Genomic DNA, 23,456 nt, shown 5'->3' with positions numbered 1-23,456 from the left:
AGATATTTTCATGTTTATAGAGATGGCGGTGTAGATATTTCCATATTTATAGAGATAGCGGTGTAGATATGTCCATCTTTCTACAGATGGCAGTGCAGATATTTCCATGTTTATACAGACGGCGGTGTAGATATTTCCATATTTATACAGATGTCTGTGTAGATATTTCCATGTGTATACAGATGGTATTGTAGGTATTTCCATGTTTATACAGATGGTGGTGTAGATATTTCCATGTTTACTCAGATGACTGTGTAGATATTTCCATGTTTTTACAGATGGCAGTGTAGATATTTCAACCTTTATAGAGATGGCGCTGTAGATATTTCCATGATTATACGGATCGCGGTGTAGATATTTCCATGTTTATACAGACCGCGGTGTAGATATTTCCATGTTTATACAGATAGCGGTGTAGATATTTCCATGTTTATATGGATGGTGGTGTAGATATTACCATGTTTTTACAGATAGCGGTGTAGATATTACCATGCTTATACAGATCGTGGTGAAGATATTTCCATGTTTATACAGATCGCGGTGTAGATATTTCCATGTTTATACAGATCGTGGTGTAGATATTTCCATGTTTATACATATAGCGGTGTAGATATTTCCATGTTTATACAGATAGCGGTGTAGATATTTCCATGTTTATTGAAATAGCGGTGTAGGTATTTCCATGTTTATAGCCATTGTGGTGTAGATATTTCCATGTTTATATAGATGGCGTTGTAGATATTTCCATGTTTATACCGATAGCGGTGTTGGTATTTCCACGTTTATACAGATAGCGATGTAGATATTTCCATGTTTATACAGCTCGCGGTGCAGGTATTTATATCTTTATACAGATGGCATTATAGATATTTCCTTATTCACACAGATGGCGGTGTAGATGTTTCCATGTTTATACAGATGTCGGAGTAGATATTTCCATGTTTTCACAGATGGTGGTGTAGATATTTCCGTGTTTATAAACATGGCGGAGTAGATACTTCCATCTTTATGGAGATGGCAGTGTACTTAATTTCATGTTTATAGAGATGGCGGTGTAGATATTTCCATATGTATAGAGATAGCGGTGTATATATTTCCATCTTTCTACAGATGGCAGTGTAGATAATTCCATGTTTATACAGATGGTGGTGTAGATATTTCCATACTTATACAGATGTCTGTGTAGATATTTCCATGTTTATAGAGATAGCAGTGTAGATATTTACATGTTTATACAGATGGCTGTGTAGATATTTCCATGTGTATACAGATGGCATTGTAGATACTTCCATGTTTTTGCAGATGACTGTACAGGTATTTGCATGTTTTTACAGATGGCAGTGCAGATATTTCCATGTTTATACAGATAGCGGTGTAGATATTTCCATGTTTGTACAGATGGCGGTGTTGATATTTCCATCAATACACAGATGGCAATGTAGATATTTCCATGTTTATACAGATGGTTGCGTAGATATTTTCATGGACATGCAGATGGCGGGATAGATATTTCCATGTTTATACAGATAGCGGTGTAGATATTTCCATGTTTTCACAGATGCTGGTGTAGATATTTCCCTGTTTATACACATGGCGGAGTAGATACTTCCATCTTTATGGAGATGGCAGTGTAGATAATTTCATGTTTATAGAGATGGCGGTGTAGATATTTCCATATGTATAGAGATAGCGGTGTAGATATTTCCAACTTTCTACCGATAGCAGTGTAGATAATTCCATGTTTATACAGATGGTGGTGTAGATATTTCCATACTTATACAGATGTCTGTGTAGATATTTCCATGTGTATACAGATGGTATTGTAGGTATTTCCATGTTTATACAGATGGTGGTGTAGATATTTCCATGTTTATTCAGATGACTGTGTAGATATTTCCATGTTTTTACAGATGGCAGTGTAGATATTTCAATGTTTATAGAGATGGCGCTGTAGATATTTACATGTTTATACAGACCGTGGTGTAGATATTTCCATGTTTATACAGATAGCGGTGTAGATATTTCCATGTTTCTACAGATATCGGTGTAGATATTTCCATTTTTACACAGATTGCGGTGTAGATATTTCCATCTTTCTACAGATGGCATTGTAGATATTTCCATGTTTATACAGATGGCGGTGTAGATATTTCCATGTTTATATGGATCGTGGTGTAGATATTACCATGTTTTTACAGATAGTGTTGTAGATATTACCATGCTTATACAGATCGTGGTGAAGATATTTCCATGTTTATAGAGATCGCGGTGTAGATATTTCCATGTTTATACAGATCGCGATGTAGATATTTCCATGTTTATACAGATAGCGGTGTAGGTATTTCCATGTTTATACAGATAGCGGTGTAGATATTTCCATGTTTATTGAGATAGCGGTGAAGGTATTTCCATGTTTATAGACATTGTGGTGTAGATATTTCCATGTTTATATAGATGGCGTTGTAGATATTTCCATGTTTATACAGCTCGCGGTGCAGGTATTTATATCTTTATACAGATGGCATTGTAGATATTTCCTTATTCACACAGATGGCGGTGTAGATGTTTCCATGTTTACACAGATGGCGGAGTAGTTACTTCCATGTTTATGGAGATGGCAGTGTAGATATTTTCATGTTTATAGAGATGGCGGTGTAGATATTTCCATGTTTATAGATATAGCAGTGTAGACATTAAGATGTTTATACAGATGGCTGTGTAGATATTTCCATGTGTATACAGATGGCATTGTAGATATTTCCATGTTTATACAGATGACTGTATAGGTATTTCCATGTTTTTACAGATGGCAGTGCAGGTATTTCCATGCTTATAGAGATAGCGCTGTAGATATTTCCATGTTTGTATAGATGGCGGTGTTGATATTTCCATCTATACACAGATGGCCGTGTAGATATTTCCATGTTTATACAGATAGCAGCGTAGATATTTCCATGTTTATACAGATGGTGGTGTAGATATTTCCATGTTTATTCAGATGACTGTGTAGATATTTCCATGTTTTTACAGATGGCCGTGTAGATATTTCAATGTTTATAGAGATTGCGCTGTAGATATTTCCATGTTTTTACAGATCGCGGTGTAGATATTTCCATGTTTAAACAGATAGCTGTGTATATATTTCCATTTTTTTACAGATATCAGTGTAGATATTTCCATGTTTACACAGATTGCGGTGTAGATATTTCCATCTTTCTACACATGGTATTGTAGATATTTCCATGTTTATACAGATGGCGGTGTAGATATTTCCATGTTTATATGGATGATGGTGTAGATATTACCATGTTTTTACAGATAGCGGTGTAGATATTACCATGCTTATACAGATCGTGGTGAAGATATTTCCATGTTTATACAGATCGCGGGGTAGATATTTCCAGGTTTATACAGATCGCGGTGTAGATATTTCCATGTTTATACAGATAGCGGTGTAGATATTTCCATGTTTATACAGATAGCGGTGTAGATATTTCCATGTTTATTGAGATAGCGGTGTAGGTATTTCCATGTTTATAGACATTGTGGTGTAGATATTTCCATGTTTATATAGATGGCGTTGTAGATATTTCCATGTTTATACCGATAGCGATGTTGGTATTTCCACGCTTATACAGATAGCGATGTAGATATTTCCATGGTTATACAGCTCGCGGTGCAGGTATTTATATCTTTATACAGATGGCATTATAGATATTTCCTTATTCAAACAGATGGCGGTGTAGATGTTTCCATGTTTATACAGATGGCGGAGTAGTTAGTTCCATGTTTATGGAGATGGCAGTGTAGATATTTTCATGTTTATAGAGATGGCGGTGTAGATATTTCCATGTTTATAGAGATAGCAGTGTAGATATTTACATGTTTATACAGATGGCTCTGTAGATATTTCCACGTGTATACAGATGGCATTGTAGATATTTCCATGTTTATACAGATGACTGTATAGGTATTGACATGTTTTTTCAGATTGCAGTGCAGGTATTTCCATGTTTATAGAGATAGCGGTGTAGATATTTCCATGTTTGTACAGATGGCGGTGTTGCTATTTCTATCTACACACAGATGGCCGTGTAGATATTTCCATGTTTATACAGATGGCAGCGTAGATATTTCCATGTACATGCAGATTGCGGTGTAGATAATTCCATGTTTATACAGATAGCGGTGTAGATATTTCCATGTTTTCACAGATGGTGGTGTAGATATTTCCGTGTTTATACACATGGCGGAGTAGATACTTCCATCTTTATGGAGATGGCAGTGTACTTAATTTCATGTTTATAGAGATGGCGGTGTAGATATTTCCATATGTATAGAGATAGCAGTGTATATATTTCCATCTTTCTACAGATGGCAGTGTAGATAATTCCATGATTGTACAGATGGTGGTGTAGATATTTCCATACTTATACAGATGTCTGTGTAGATATTTCCGTGTTTATAGAGATAGCAGTGTAGATATTTACATGTTTATACAGATGGCTGTGTAGATATTTCCATGTGTATACAGATGGCATTGTAGGTACTTCCATGTTTATGCAGATGACTGTACAGGCATTTCCGTGTTTTTACAGATGGCAGTGCAGATATTTCCATGTTTATAGAGATAGCGGTGTAGATATTTCCATGTTTGTACAGATGGCGGTGTTGATATTTCCATCTATACACAGATGGCAATGTAGATATTTCCATGTTTATACAGATGGTTGCGTAGATATTTTCATGGACATGCAGATGCCGGGGTAGATATTTCCATGTTTATACAGATAGCGGTGTAGATATTTCCATGTTTTCACAGATGGTGGTGTAGATATTTCCGTGTTTATACACATGGCGGAGTAGATACTCCCATCTTTATGGGGATGGCAGTGTAGATATTTTCATGTTTATAGAGATGGCGGTGTAGATATTTCCATATTTATAGAGATAGCGGTGTAGATATGTCCATCTTTCTACAGATGGCAGTGTAGATATTTCCATGTTTATACAGACGGCGGTGGAGATATTTCTATATTTATACAGATGTCTGTGTAGATATTTCCATGTGTACACAGATGGTATTGTAGCTATTTCCATGTTCATACAGATGGTGGTGTAGATATTTCCATGTTTATTCAGATGACTGTGTAGATATTTCCATGTTTTTACAGATAGCAATGTAGGTATTTCAATGTTTATAGAGATGGCGCTGTAGATATTTCCATGTTTATACAGACCGCGGTGTAGATATTTCCATGTTTATACAGATAGCGGTGTAGATATTTCCATGTTTTTACAGTATCGGTGTAGATATTTCCATTTTTACACAGATTGCGGTGTAGATATTTCCATCTTTCTACAGATGGCTTTGTAGATATTTCCATGTTTATACAGATTTCGGTGTAGATATTTCCATGTTTATATGGATGGTGGTGTAGATATTACCATGTTTTTACAGATAGCGGTGTAGATATTACCATGCTTATACAGATCGTGGTGAAGATATTTCCATGTTTATATAGATCGCGGTGTAGATATTTCCATGTTTATACAGATCGCGGTGTAGATATTTCCATGTTTATACAGATAGCGGTGTAGATATTTCCATGTTTATACAGATAGCGGTGTAGATATTTCCATGTTTATTGAGATAGCGGTGTAGGTATTTCCATGTTTATAGACATTGTGGTGTAGATATTTCCATGTTTATATAGACAGCGTTGTAGATATTTCCATGTTTATACCGATAGCGGTGTTGGTATTTCCACGTTTATACAGATAGCGATGTAGATATTTCCATGTTTATACAGCTCGCGGTGCAGGTATTTATATCTTTATACAGATGGCATTATAGATATTTCCTTATTCACAAAGATGGCGGTGTAGATGTTTCCAAGTTTATACAGATGTCGGAGTAGTTAGTTCCATGTTTATGGAGATGGCAGTGTAGATATTTTCATGTTTATAGAGATGGCGGTGTAGATATTTCCATGTTTATAGAGATAGCAGTGTAGATATTTACATGTTTATACAGATGGCTGTGTAGATATTTCCATGTGTATACAGATGGCATTGTAGATATTTCCATGTTTATACAGATGACTGTATAGGTATTTCCATGTTTTTACTGACGGCAGTGCAGATATTTCCATGTTTATAGAGATAGCGGTGTAGATATTTCCATGTTTGTACAGATGGCGGTGTTGATATTTCCATCTATACACAGATGGCAGTGTAGATATTTCCATGTTTATACAGATGGCAGCGTAGATATTTCCATGGACATGCAGATTGCGGTGTAGATATTTCCATGTTTATACAGATAGCGGTGTAGATATTTCCATGTTTTCACAGATGGTGGTGTAGATATTTCCGTGTTTATACACATGGCGGAGTAGATACTCCCATCTTTATGGGGATGGCAGTGTAGATATTTTCATGTTTATAGAGATGGCGGTGTAGATATTTCCATATTTATAGAGATAGCGGTGTAGATATGTCCATCTTTCTACAGATGGCAGTGTAGATATTTCCATGTTTATACAGATGGCGGTGTAGATATTTCCATATTTATACAGATGTCTGTGTAGATATTTCCATGTGTATACAGATGGTATTGAAGGTAATTCCATGTTTATACAGATGGTGGTGTAGATATTTCCATGTTTATTCAGATGACTGTGTAGATATTTCCATGTTTTTACAGATGGCAGTGTAGATATTTCAATGTTTATAGAGATGGCACTGTAGATATTTCCATGTTTATACAGATCGCGGTGTAGATATTTCCATGTTTATACAGATAGCGGTGTAGATATTTCCATGTTTTTACAGATATCGGTGTAGATATTTCCATGTTTACACAGATTGCGGTGTAGACATTTCCATCTTTCTACAGATGGCATTGTAGATATTTCCATGTTTATACAGATGGCGGTGTAGATATTTCCATGTTTATATAGATGGAGGTGTAGATATTACCATGTTTATACAAATAGCGGTGTAGATATTTCCATGTTTATACAGATCGCGGTGTAGATATTTCCGTGTTTATACAGATCGCGTTGTAGATATTTCCATGTTTATACAGATCGCGGTGTAGATATTTCCATGTTTGTACAGATAGCGGTGTAGATATTTCCATGTTTATACAGATAGCGGTGTAGATATTTCCATGTTTAAAGAGATATCGGTGTAGGTATTTCCATGTTTATAGACATTGCAGTGTAGATATTTTCATGTTTATGTAGATGGCGTTGTAGATATTTCCATGTTTTTACCGATAGCGGTGTTGGTATTTCCACATTTACTCAGATAGCGATGTAGATATTTCCATGTTTATACAGATCGCGGTGCAGATATTTATATCTTTATACTGATGGCATTGTAGATATTTCCTTATTCACACAGATGGTGGTGTAGATGTTTCCATGTTTATACAGATGGCGGAGTAGTTAGTTCCATGTTTATGGAGATGGCAGTGTAGATATTTTCATGTTTATAGAGATGGCGGTGTAGATATTTCATGTTTATAGAGATAGCAGTGTAGATATTTACATGTTTATACAGATGGCTGTGTAGATATGTCCATGTGTATACAGATGGCATTGTAGATATTTCCATGTTTATACAGATGACTGTATAGGTATTTCCATGTTTTTATAGATGGCAGTGCAGATATTTCCATGTTTATAGAGATAGCGGTGTAGATATTTCCATGTTTGTACAGATGGCGGTGTTGATATTTCCATCTATACACAGATGGCCGTGTAGATATTTCCATGTTTATACAGATGGCGGCATAGATATTTCCATGGACATGCAGATGGTGGTGTAGATATTTCCATGTTTATACAGATAGCGGTGTAGATATTTCCATGTTTACACAGATGGTGGTGTAGATATTTCCGTGTTTATACACATGGCGGAGTAGATACTTCCATCTTTATGGAGATGGCAGTGTAGATATTTTCATGTTTATAGAGATGGCTGTGTAGATATTTCCAAATTTATAGAGATAGCGGTGTAGATATTTCCATCTTTCTACAGACGGCAGTGTAGATATTTCCATGTTTATACAGATGGCGGTGTAGATATTTCCATATTTATACAGATGTCTGTGTAGATATTTCCATGTGTATACAGATGGTATTGAAGGTAATTCCATGTTTATACAGATGGTGGTGTAGATATTTCCATGTTTATTCAGATGACTGTGTAGATATTTCCATGTTTTTACAGATGGCAGTGTAGATATTTCAATGTTTATAGAGATGGCACTGTAGATATTTCCATGTTTATACAGATCGCGGTGTAGATATTTCCATGTTTATACAGATAGCGGTGTAGATATTTCCATGTTTTTACAGATATCGGTGTAGATATTTCCATGTTTACACAGATTGCGGTGTAGACATTTCCATCTTTCTACAGATGGCATTGTAGGTATTTCCATGTTTATACAGATGGCGGTGTAGATATTTCCATGTTTATATAGATGGTGGTGTAGATATTACCATGTTTATACAAATAGCGGTGTAGATATTTCCATGTTTATACAGATAGCAGTGTAGATATTTCCATGTTTTTCCAGATATCGGTGTAGATATTTCCATTTTTACACAGATTGCGGTGTAGATATTTCCATCTTTCTACAGATGGCATTGTAGATATTTCCATGTTTATACAGATGGCGGTGAAGATATTTCCATGTTTATATGGATGGTGGTGTAGATATTACCATGTTTTTACAGATAGCGGTGTAGATATTACCATGCTTATACAGATCGTGGTGAAGATATTTCCATGTTTATACAGATCACGGTGTAGATATTTCCATGTTTATACAGATCGTGGTGTAGATATTTCCATGTTTATACATTTAGCGGTGTAGATATTTCCATGTTTATACAGATAGCGGTGTAGATATTTCCATGTTTATTGAAATAGCGGTGTAGGTATTTCCATGTATATAGACATTGTGGTGTAGATATTTCCATGTTTATATAGATGGCGTTGTAGATATTTCCATGTTTATACCGATAGCGGTGTTGGTATTTCCACGTTTATACAGATAGCGATGTAGATATTTCCATGTTTATACAGCTCGCGGTGCAGGTATTTATATCTTTATACAGATGGCATTATAGATATTTCCTTATTCACACAGATGGCGGTGTAGATGTTTCCATGTTTCTACAGATGTCAGAGTAGTTAGTTCTATGTTTATGGAGATGGCAGTGTAGATATTTTCATGTTTATAGAGATGGCGGTGTAGATATTTCCATGTTTATACAGATAGCGGTGTAGATATTTCCATGTTTTCACAGATGGTGGTGTAGATATTTCCGTGTTTATACATATGGCGGAGTAGATACTTCCATCTTTATGGAGATGGCAGTGTACATAATTTCATGTTTATAGAGATGGCGGTATAGATATTTCCATATGTATAGAGATAGCGGTGTAGATATTTGATCTTTCTACAGATGGCAGTGTAGGTAATTCCATGTTTATACAGATGGTGGTGTAGATATTTCCATACTTATACAGATGTCTGTGTAGATATTTCCATGTGTATACAGATGGTATTGTAGGTATTTCCATGTTTATACAGATGGTGGTGTAGATATTTCCATGTTTATTCAGATGACTGTGTAGATATTTCCATGTTTTTACAGAAAGCAATGTAGATATTTCAATGTTTATAGAGATGGCGCTGTAGATATTTCCATGATTATACAGACTGCGGTGTAGATATTTCCATGTTTATACAGATAGCGGTGTAGATATTTCCATGTTTTAACAGTATCGGTGTAGATATTTCCATTTTTACAAAGATTGCGGTGTAGTTATTTCCATCTTTCTACAGATGGCTTTGTAGATATTTCCATGTTTATACAGATTTCGGTGTGGATATTTCCATGTTTATATGGATGGTGTTGTTGATATTACCATGTTTTTACAGATAGCGGTGTAGATATTACCATGCTTATACATATTGTGGTGAAGATATTTCCATGTTTATATAGATCGCGGTGTAGATATTTCCATGTTTATACAGACCGCGTTGTAGATATTTCCATGTTTATACAGATAGCGGTGTAGATATTTCCATGTTTATACAGATAGCGGTGTAGATATTTCCATGTTTATTGAGATAGCGGTGTAGGTATTTCCATGTTTTCACAGATGGTGGTGTAGATATTTCCGTGTTTATACTCATGGCGGAGTAGATACTTCCATCTTTATGGGGATGGCAGTGTAGATATTTTCATGTTTATAGAGATGGCGGTGTAGATATTTCCATATTTACAGAGATAGCGGTGTAGATATGTCCATCTTTCTACAGATGGCAGTGTAGATATTTCCATGTTTATACAGATGGCGGTGAAGATATTTCCATGTTTATATGGATGGTGTTGTAGATATTTCCATGTTTATACAGATGGCGGTGAAGATATTTCCATGTTTATATGGATGGTGTTGTAGATATTACCATGTTTTTACAGATAGCGGTGTAGATATTACCATGCATATACAGATCGTGGTGAAGATATTTCCATGTTTATACAGATCGCGGTGTAGATATTTCCATGTTTATACAGATCGTGGTGTAGATATTTCCATGTTTATACATTTAGCGGTGTAGATATTTCCATGTTTATACAGATAGTGGTGTAGATATTTCCATGTTTATTGAAATAGCGGTGTAGGTATTTCCATGTTTATAGACATTGTGGTGTAGATATTTCCATGTCTCTATTGATGGCATTGTAGATATTTCCATGTTTATACCGATAGCGGTGTTGGTATTTCCACGTTTATACAGATAGCGATGTAGATATTTCCATGTTTACACAGCTCGCGGTGCAGGTATTTATGTCTTTATACAGATGGCATTGTAGATATTTCCTTATTCACACAGATGGCGGTGTAGATGTTTCCATGTTTATACAGATGTCGGAGTAGTTAGTTCCATGTTTATGGAGATGGCAGTGTAGATATTTTCATGTTTATAGAGATGGCGGTGTAGATATTTCCATGTTTATAGAGATAGCAGTGTAGATATTTACATGTTTATACAGATGGCTGTGTAGATATTTCCATGTGTATACAGATGGCATTGTAGATATTTCCATGTTTATACAGATGACTGTATAGGTATTTCCATGTTTTTACAGATGGCAGTGCAGATATTTCCATGTTTATAGAGATAGCGGTGTAGATATTTCCATGTTTGTACAGATAGCGGTGTAGATATTTCCATGTTTTTCCAGATATCGGTGTAGATATTTCCATTTTTACACAGATTGCGGTGTAGATATTTCCATCTTTCTACAGATGGCTTTGTAGATATTTCCATGTTTATACAGATTTCGGTGTAGATATTTCCATGTTTATATGTATTTTGGTGTAGATATTACCATGTTTTTACAGATAGCGGTGTAGATATTACCATGCTTATACAGATTGTGGTGAAGATATTTCCATGTTTATATAGATCGCGGTGTAGATATTTCCATGTTCATACAGATCGCGGTGTAGATATTTCCATGTTTATACAGATAGCGGTGTAGATATTTCCATGTTTATACAGATAGCGGTGTAGATATTTCCATATATATACAGATGTCTGTGTAGATATTTCCATGTGTATACAGATGGTATTGAAGGTAATTCCATGTTTATACAGATGGTGGTGTAGATATTTCCATGTTTATTCAGATGACTGTGTAGATATTTCCATGTTTTTACAGATGGCAGTGTAGATATTTCAATGTTTATAGAGATGGCGCTGTAGATATTTCCATGTTTATACAGATCGCGGTGTAGATATTTCATTGTTTATACAGATAGCGGTGTAGATATTTCCATGTTTTTACAGATATCGATGTAGATATTTCCATGTTTACACAGATTGCGGTGTAGTCATTTCCATCTTTCTACAGATGGCATTGTAGATATTTCCATGTTTATACAGATGGCGGTGTAGATATTTCCATGTTTATATAGATGGTGGTGTAGATATTACCATGTTTATACAAATAGCGGTGTAGATATTTCCATGTTTATACAGATCGCGGTGTAGATATTTCCGTGTTTATACAGATCGCGTTGTAGATATTTCCATGTTTATACAGATCGCGGTGTAGATATTTCCATGTTTGTACAGATAGCGGTGTAGATATTTCCATGTTTATACAGATAGCGGTGTAGATATTTCCATGTTTAAAGAGATATCGGTGTAGGTATTTCCATGTTTATAGACATTGCGGTGTAGATATTTCCATGTTTATGTAGATGGCGTTGTAGATATTTCCATGTTTTTACCGATAGCGGTGTTGGTATTTCCACATTTACTCAGATAGCGATGTAGATATTTCCATGTTTATACAGATCGCGGTGCAGATATTTATATCTTTATACTGATGGCATTGTAGATATTTCCTTATTCACACAGATGGCGGTGTAGATGTTTCCATGTTTATTCAGATGGCGGAGTAGTTAGTTCCATGTTTATGGAGATGGCAGTGTAGATATTTTCATGTTTATAGAGATGGCGGTGTAGATATTTCATGTTTATAGAGATAGCAGTGTAGATATTTACATGTTTATACAGATGGCTGTGCAGATATGTCCATGTGTATACAGATGGCATTGTAGATATTTCCATGTTTATACAGATGACTGTATAGGTATTTCCATGTTTTTATAGATGGCAGTGCAGATATTTCCATGTTTATAGAGATAGCGGTGTAGATATTTCCATGTTTGTACAGATGGCGGTGTTGATATTTCCATCTATACACAGATGGCCGTGTAGATATTTCCATGTTTATACAGATGGCGGCATAGATATTTCCATGGACATGCAGATGGTGGTGTAGATATTTCCATGTTTATACAGATAGCGGTGTAGGTATTTCCATGTTTACACAGATGGTGGTGTAGATATTTCCGTGTTTATACACACGGCGGAGTAGATACTTCCATCTTTATGGAGATGGCAGTGTAGATATTTTCATGTTTATAGAGATGGCTGTGTAGATATTTCCAAATTTATAGAGATAGCGGTGTAGATATTTCCATCTTTCTACAGATGGCAGTGTAGATATTTCCATGTTTATACAGATGGCGGTGTAGATATTTCCATATTTATACAGATGTCTGTGTAGATATTTCCATGTGTATACAGATGGTATTGAAGGTAATTCCATGTTTATACAGATGGTGGTGTAGATATTTCCATGTTTATTCAGATGACTGTGTAGATATTTCCATGTTTTTACAGATGGCAGTGTAGATATTTCAATGTTTATAGAGATGGCACTGTAGATATTTCCATGTTTATACAGATCGTGGTGTAGATATTTCCATGTTTATACAGATAGCGGTGTAGATATTTCCATGTTTTTACAGATATCGGTGTAGATATTTCCATGTTTACACAGATTGCGGTGTAGACATTTCCATCTTTCTACAGATGGCATTGTAGATATTTCCATGTTTATACAGATGGCGGTGTAGATATTTCCATGTTTATATAGATGGTGGTGTAGATATTACCATGTTTATACAAATAGCGGTGTAGATATTTCCATGTTTATACAGATAGCGGTGTAGATATTTCCATGTTTTTCCAGATATCGGTGTAGATATTTCCATTTTTACACAGATTGCGGTGTTGATATTTCCATCTTTCTACAGATGGCATTGTAGATATTTCCATGTTTATACAGATGGCGGTGAAGATATTTCCATGTTTGTATGGATGGTGGTGTAGATATTACCATGTTTTTACAGATAGCGGTGTAGATATTACCATGCTTATACAGATCGTGGTGAAGATGTTTCCATGTTTATACAGATCGCGGTGTAGATATTTCCATGTTTATACAGATCGTGGTGTAGATATTTCCATGTTTATACATTTAGCGGTGTAGATATTTCCATGTTTATACAGATAGCGGTGTAGATATTTCCATGTTTATTGAAATAGCGGTGTAGGTATTTCCATGTATATAGACATTGTGGTGTAGATATTTCCATGTTTATATAGATGGCGTTGTAGATATTTCCATGTTTATACCGATAGCGGTGTTGGTATTTCCACGTTTATACAGATAGCGATGTAGATATTTCCATGTTTATACAGCTCGCGGTGCAGGTATTTATATCTTTATACAGATGGCATTATAGATATTTCCTTATTCACACAGATGGCGGTGTAGATGTTTCCATGTTTCTACAGATGTCAGAGTAGTTAGTTCTATGTTTATGGAGATGGCAGTGTAGATATTTTCATGTTTATAGAGTTGGCGGTGTAGATATTTCCATGTTTATAGAGATAGCAGTGTAGATATTTACATGTTTATACAGATGGCTGTGTAGATATTTCCATGTGTATACAGATGGCATTGTATATATTTCCATGTTTATACAGATGACTGTATAGGCATTTCCATGTTTTTACAGATGGCAGTGCAGATATTTCCATGTTTATAGAGATAGTGGTGTAGATATTTCCATGTTTGTACAGATGGCGGTGTTGCTATTTCTATCTACACACAGATGGCCGTGTAGATATTTCCATGTCTATACAGATGGCAGTGTAGATATTTCCATGGACATGCAGATTGCGGTGTAGATATTTCCATGTTTATACAGATGACAGTGTAGATATTTCCATGGACATGCAGATTGCGGTGTAGATATTTCCATGTTTATTCAGATAGCGGTGTCGATATTTCCATGTTTTCACAGATGGCGGTGTAGATATTTCCGTGTTTATACATATGGCGGAGTAGATACTTCCATCTGTATGGAGATGGCAGTGTACATAATTTCATGTTTATAGAGATGGCGGTGTAGATATTTCCATATATATAGAGATAGTGGTGTAGATATTTCCATCTTTCTACAGATGACAGTGTAGATAATTCCATGTTTATACAGATGGTGGTGTAGATATTTCCATACTTATACAGATGTCTGTGTAGATATTTCCATGTGTATACAGATGGTATTGTAGGTATTTTCTTGTTTATACAGATGGTGGTGTAGATATTTCCATGTTTATTCAGATGACTGTGTAGATATTTCCATGTTTTTACAGATAGCAATGTAGATATTTCAATGTTTATAGAGATGGCGCTGTAGATATTTCCATGTTTATACAGACCGCGGTGTAGATATTTCCATGTTTATACAGATAGCGGTGTAGATATTTCCATGTTTTTACAGTATCGGTGTAGATATTTCCATTTTTACACAGATTGCGGTGTAGATATTTCCATCTTTCTACAGATGGCTTTGTAGATATTTCCATGTTTATACAGATTTCGGTGTAGATATTTCCATGTTTATATGGATGGTGGTGTAGATATTACCATGTTTTTACAGATAGCGGTGTAGATATTACTATGCTTATACAGATTGTGGTGAAGATATTTCCATGTTTATATAGATCGCGGTGTAGATATTTCCATGTTTATACAGATCACGGTGTAGATATTTCCATGTTTATACAGATAGCGGTGTAGATATTTCCATGTTTATACAGATAGCGGTGTAAATATTTCCATGTTTATTGAGATAGCGGTGTATGTATTTCCATGTTTGTAGACATTGTGGTGCAGATATTTCCATGTTTATATAGACGGCGTTGTAGATATTTCCATGTTTATACCGATAGCGGTGTTGGTATTTCCACGTTTATACAGATAGCAATGTAGATATTTCCATGTTTATACAGCTCGCGGTGCAGGTATTTATATCTTTATACAGATGGCATTATAGATATTTCCTTATTCACAAAGATGGCGGTGTAGATGTTTCCAAGTTTATACAGATGTCGGAGTAGTTAGTTCCATGTTTATGGAGATGGCAGTGTAGATATTTTCATGTTTATAGAGATGGCGGTGCAGATATTTCATGTTTATAGAGATAGCAGTGTAGATATTTACATGTTTATACAGATGGCAGTGTAGATATGTCCATGTGTTTACAGATGGCATTGTCGAGATTTCCATGTTTATGCAGATGACTGTATAGGTATTTCCATGTTTTTACAGATGGCAGTGCAGATATTTCCATGTTTATAGAGATAGCGGTGTAGATATTTCCATGTTTGTACAGATGGCAGTGTTGATATTTCCATCTATACACAGATGGCCGTGTAGATATTTCCATGTTTATACAGATGGCGGCATAGATATTTCCATGGACATGCAGATGGTGGTGTAGATATTTCCATGTTTATACAGATAGCGGTGTAGATATTTCCATGTTTTCAGAGATGGTGGTGTAGATATTTCCGTGTTTATACACATGGCGGAGTAGCTACTTCCATCTTTATGGAGATGGCAGTGTAGATATTTTCATGTTTATAGAGATGGCGGTGTAGATATTTCCATATTTATAGAGATAGCGGTGTAGATATTTCCATCTTTCTACAGATGGCAGTGTAGATATTTCCATGTTTATACAGATGGCGGTGTAGATATTTCCATATATATACAGATGTCTGTGTAGATATTTCCATGTGTATACAGATGGTATTGAAGGTAATTCCATGTTTATACAGATGGTGGTGTAGATATTTCCATGTTTATTCAGATGACTGTGTAGATATTTCCATGTTTTTACAGATGGCAGTGTAGATATTTCAATGTTTATAGAGATGGCGCTGTAGATATTTCCATGTTTATACAGATCGCGGTGTAGATATTTCATTGTTTATACAGATAGCGGTGTAGATATTTCCATGTTTTTACAGATATCGATGTAGATATTTCCATGTTTACACAGATTGCGGTGTAGTCATTTCCATCTTTCTACAGATGGCATTGTAGATATTTCCATGTTTATACAGATGGCGGTGTAGATATTTCCATGTTTATATAGATGGTGGTGTAGATATTACCATGTTTATACAAATAGCGGTGTAGATATTTCCATGTTTATACAGATCGCGGTGTAGATATTTCCGTGTTTATACAGATCGCGTTGTAGATATTTCCATGTTTATACAGATCGCGGTGTAGATATTTCCATGTTTGTACAGATAGCGGTGTAGATATTTCCATGTTTATACAGATAGCGGTGTAGATATTTCCATGTTTAAAGAGATATCGGTGTAGGTATTTCCATGTTTATAGACATTGCGGTGTAGATATTTCCATGTTTATGTAGATGGCGTTGTAGATATTTCCATGTTTTTACCGATAGCGGTGTTGGTATTTCCACATTTACTCAGATAGCGATGTAGATATTTCCATGTTTATACAGATCGCGGTGCAGATATTTATATCTTTATACTGATGGCATTGTAGATATTTCCTTATTCACACAGATGGCGGTGTAGATGTTTCCATGTTTATACAGATGGCGGAGTAGTTAGTTCCATGTTTATGGAGATGGCAGTGTAGATATTTTCATGTTTATAGAGATGGCGGTGTAGATATTTCATGTTTATAGAGATAGCAGTGTAGATATTTACATGTTTATACAGATGGCTGTGCAGATATGTCCATGTGTATACAGATGGCATTGTAGATATTTCCATGTTTATACAGATGACTGTATAGGTATTTCCATGTTTTTACAGATGGCAGTGCAGATATTTCCATGTTTATAGAGATAGCGGTGTAGATATTTCCATGTTTGTACAGATAGCGGTGTAGATATTTCCATGTTTTTCCAGATATCGGTGTAGATATTTCCATTTTTACACAGATTGCGGTGTAGATATTTCCATCTTTCTACAGATGGCTTTGTAGATATTTCCATGTTTATACAGATTTCGGTGTAGATATTTCCATGTTTATATGTATTTTGGTGTAGATATTACCATGTTTTTACAGATAGCGGTGTAGATATTACCATGCTTATACAGATTGTGGTGAAGATATTTCCATGTTTATATAGATCGCGGTGTAGATATTTCCATGTTCATACAGATCGCGGTGTAGATATTTCCATGTTTATACAGATAGCGGTGTAGATATTTCCATGTTTATACAGATAGCGGTGTAGATATTTCCATATATATACAGATGTCTGTGTAGATATTTCCATGTGTATACAGATGGTATTGAAGGTAATTCCATGTTTATACAGATGGTGGTGTAGATATTTCCATGTTTATTCAGATGACTGTGTAGATATTTCCATGTTTTTACAGATGGCTGTGTAGATATTTCAATGTTTATAGAGATGGCGCTGTAGATATTTCCATGTTTATACAGATCGCGGTGTAGATATTTCATTGTTTATACAGATAGCGGTGTAGATATTTCCATGTTTTTACAGATATCGATGTAGATATTTCCATGTTTACACAGATTGCGGTGTAGTCATTTCCATCTTTCTACAGATGGCATTGTAGATATTTCCATGTTTATACAGATGGCGGTGTAGATATTTCCATGTTTATATAGATGGTGGTGTAGATATTACCATGTTTATACAAATAGCGGTGTAGATATTTCCATGTTTATACAGATCGCGGTGTAGATATTTCCGTGTTTATACAGATCGCGTTGTAGATATTTCCATGTTTATACAGATCGCGGTGTAGATATTTCCATGTTTGTACAGATAGCGGTGTAGATATTTCCATGTTTATACAGATAGCGGTGTAGATATTTCCATGTTTAAAGAGATATCGGTGTAGGTATTTCCATGTTTATAGACATTGCGGTGTAGATATTTCCATGTTTATGTAGATGGCGTTGTAGATATTTCCATGTTTTTACCGATAGCGGTGTTGGTATTTCCACATTTACTCAGATAGCGATGTAGATATTTCCATGTTTATACAGATCGCGGTGCAGATATTTATATCTTTATACTGATGGCATTGTAGATATTTCCTTATTCACACAGATGGCGGTGTAGATGTTTCCATGTTTATACAGATGGCGGAGTAGTTAGTTCCATGTTTATGGAGATGGCAGTGTAGATATTTTCATGTTTATAGAGATGGCGGTGTAGATATTTCCATGTTTATAGAGATAGCAGTGTAGATATTTACATGTTTATACAGATGGCTGTGCAGATATGTCCATGTGTATACAGATGGCATTGTAGATATTTCCATGTTTATACAGATGACTGTATAGGTATTTCCATGTTTTTATAGATGGCAGTGCAGATATTTCCATGTTTATAGAGATAGCGGTGTAGATATTTCCATGTTTGTACAGATGGCGGTGTTGATATTTCCATCTATACACAGATGGCCGTGTAGATATTTCCATGTTTATACAGATGGCGGCATAGATATTTCCATGGACATGCAGATGGTGGTGTAGATATTTCCATGTTTATACAGATAGCGGTGTAGGTATTTCCATGTTTACACAGATGGTGGTGTAGATATTTACGTGTTTATACACACGGCGGAGTAGATACTTCCATCTTTATGGAGATGGCAGTGTAGATATTTTCATGTTTATAGAGATGGCTGTGTAGATATTTCCAAATTTATAGAGATAGCGGTGTAGATATTTCCATCTTTCTACAGATGGCAGTGTAGATATTTCCATGTTTATACAGATGGCGGTGTAGATATTTCCATATTTATACAGATGTCTGTGTAGATATTTCCATGTGTATACAGATGGTATTGAAGGTAATTCCATGTTTATACAGATGGTGGTGTAGATATTTCCATGTTTATTCAGATGACTGTGTAGATATTTCCATGTTTTTACAGATGGCAGTGTAGATATTTCAATGTTTATAGAGATGGCACTGTAGATATTTCCATGTTTATACAGATCGCGGTGTAGATATTTCCATGTTTATACAGATAGCGGTGTAGATATTTCCATGTTTTTACAGATATCGGTGTAGATATTTCCATGTTTACACAGATTGCGGTGTAGACATTTCCATCTTTCTACAGATGGCATTGTAGATATTTCCATGTTTATACAGATGGCGGTGTAGATATTTCCATGTTTATATAGATGGTGGTGTAGATATTACCATGTTTATACAAATAGCGGTGTAGATATTTCCATGTTTATACAGATAGCGGTGTAGATATTTCCATGTTTTTCCAGATATCGGTGTAGATATTTCCATTTTTACACAGATTGCGGTGTTGATATTTCCATCTTTCTACAGATGGCATTGTAGATATTTCCATATTTATACAGATGGCGGTGAAGATTTTCCATGTTTGTATGGATGGTGGTGTAGATATTACCATGTTTTTACAGATAGCGGTGTAGATATTACCATGCTTATACAGATCGTGGTGAAGATGTTTCCATGTTTATACAGATCGCGGTGTAGATATTTCCATGTTTATACAGATCGTGGTGTAGATATTTCCATGTTTATACATTTAGCGGTGTAGATATTTCCATGTTTATACAGATAGCGGTGTAGATATTTCCATGTTTATTGAAATAGCGGTGTAGGTATTTCCATGTATATAGACATTGTGGTGTAGATATTTCCATGTTTATATAGATGGCGTTGTAGATATTTCCATGTTTATACCGATAGCGGTGTTGGTATTTCCACGTTTATACAGATAGCGATGTAGATATTTCCATGTTTATACAGCTCGCGGTGCAGGTATTTATATCTTTATACAGATGGCATTATAGATATTTCCTTATTCACACAGATGGCGGTGTAGATGTTTCCATGTTTCTACAGATGTCAGAGTAGTTAGTTCTATGTTTATGGAGATGGCAGTGTAGATATTTTCATGTTTATAGAGATGGCGGTGTAGATATTTCCATGTTTATAGAGATAGCAGTGTAGATATTTACATGTTTATACAGATGGCTGTGTAGATATTTCCATGTGTATACAGATGGCATTGTATATATTTCCATGTTTATACAGATGACTGTATAGGTATTTCCATGTTTTTACAGATGGCAGTGCAGATATTTCCATGTTTATAGAGATAGTGGTGTAGATATTTCCATGTTTGTACAGATGGCGGTGTTGCTATTTCTATCTACACACAGATGGCCGTGTAGATATTTCCATGTCTATACAGATGGCAGTGTAGATATTTCCATGGACATGCAGATTGCGGTGTAGATATTTCCATGTTTATACAGATGACAGTGTAGATATTTCCATGGACATGCAGATTGCGGTGTAGATATTTCCATGTTTATTCAGATAGCGGTGTCGATATTTCCATGTTTTCACAGATGGTGGTGTAGATATTTCCGTGTTTATACATATGGCGGAGTAGATACTTCCATCTGTATGGAGATGGCAGTGTACATAATTTCATGTTTATAGAGATGGCGGTGTAGATATTTCCATATATGTAGAGATAGTGGTGTAGATATTTCCATCTTTCTACAGATGACAGTGTAGATAATTCCATGTTTATACAGATGGTGGTGTAGATATTTCCATACTTATACAGATGTCTGTGTAGATATTTCCATGTGTATACAGATGGTATTGTAGGTATTTCCATGTTTATACAGATGGTGGTGTAGATATTTCCATGTTTATTCAGATGACTGTGTAGATATTTCCATGTTTTTACAGATAGCAATGTAGATATTTCAATGTTTATAGAGATGGCGCTGTAGATATTTCCATGTTTATACAGACCGCGGTGTAGATATTTCCATGTTTATACAGATAGCGGTGTAGATATTTCCATGTTTTTACAGTATCGGTGTAGATATTTCCATTTTTACACAGATTGCGGTGTAGATATTTCCATCTTTCTACAGATGGCTTTGTAGATATTTCCATGTTTATACAGATTTCGGTGTAGATATTTCCATGTTTATATGGATGGTGGTGTAGATATTACCATGTTTTTACAGATAGCGGTGTAGATATTACTATGCTTATACAGATTGTGGTGAAGATATTTCCATGTTTATATAGATCGCGGTGTAGATATTTCCATGTTTATACAGATCACGGTGTAGATATTTCCATGTTTATACAGATAGCGGTGTAGATATTTCCATGTTTATACAGATAGCGGTGTAAATATTTCCATGTTTATTGAGATAGCGGTGTAGGTATTTCCATGTTTATAGACATTGTGGTGCAGATATTTCCATGTTTATATAGACGGCGTTGTAGATATTTCCATGTTTATACCGATAGCGGTGTTGGTATTTCCACGTTTATACAGATAGCAATGTAGATATTTCCATGTTTATACAGCTCGCGGTGCAGGTATTTATATCTTTATACAGATGGCATTATAGATATTTCCTTATTCACAAAGATGGCGGTGTAGATGTTTCCAAGTTTATACAGATGTCGGAGTAGTTAGTTCCATGTTTATGGAGATGGCAGTGTAGATATTTTCATGTTTATAGAGATGGCGGTGTAGATATTTCATGTTTATAGAGATAGCAGTGTAGATATTTACATGTTTATACAGATGGCAGTGTAGATATGTCCATGTGTATACAGATGGCATTGTCGAGATTTCCATGTTTATGCAGATGACTGTATAGGTATTTCCATGTTTTTACAGATGGCAGTGCAGATATTTCCATGTTTATAGAGATAGCGGTGTAGATATTTCCATGTTTGTACAGATGGCAGTGTTGATATTTCCATCTATACACAGATGGCCGTGTAGATATTTCCATGTTTATACAGATGGCGGCATAGATATTTCCATGGACATGCAGATGGTGGTGTAGATATTTCCATGTTTATACAGATAGCGGTGTAGATATTTCCATGTTTTCAGAGATGGTGGTGTAGATATTTCCGTGTTTATACACATGGCGGAGTAGCTACTTCCATCTTTATGGAGATGGCAGTGTATATATTTTCATGTTTATAGAGATGGCGGTGTAGATATTTCCATATTTATAGAGATAGCGGTGTAGATATTTCCATCTTTCTACAGATGGCAGTGTAGATATTTCCATGTTTATACAGATGGCGGTGTAGATATTTCCATATATATACAGATGTCTGTGTAGATATTTCCATGTGTATACAGATGGTATTGAAGGTAATTCCATGTTTATACAGATGGTGGTGTAGATATTTCCATGTTTATTCAGATGACTGTGTAGATATTTCCATGTTTTTACAGATGGCAGTGTAGATATTTCAATGTTTATAGAGATGGCGCTGTAGATATTTCCATGTTTATACAGATCGCGGTGTAGATATTTGATTGTTTATACAGATAGCGGTGTAGATATTTCCATGTTTTTACAGATATCGATGTAGATATTTCCATGTTTACACAGATTGCGGTGTAGTCATTTCCATTTTTCTACAGATGGCATTGTAGATATTTCCATGTTTATACAGATGGCGGTGTAGATATTTCCATGTTTATATAGATGGTGGTGTAGATATTACCATGTTTATACAAATAGCGGTGTAGATATTTCCATGTTTATACAGATCGCGGTGTAGATATTTCCGTGTTTATACAGATCGCGTTGTAGATATTTCCA

The sequence above is a fragment of the Pan troglodytes genome, chromosome 8 (genome assembly GCF_028858775.2).
Source record: "Pan troglodytes isolate AG18354 chromosome 8, NHGRI_mPanTro3-v2.0_pri, whole genome shotgun sequence".
NCBI classification, from domain to species: Eukaryota; Metazoa; Chordata; class Mammalia; order Primates; family Hominidae; genus Pan; species Pan troglodytes.
The sequence above is the reverse complement of the archived record's forward strand: the minus strand, read 5'-3'. Positions refer to the sequence as shown.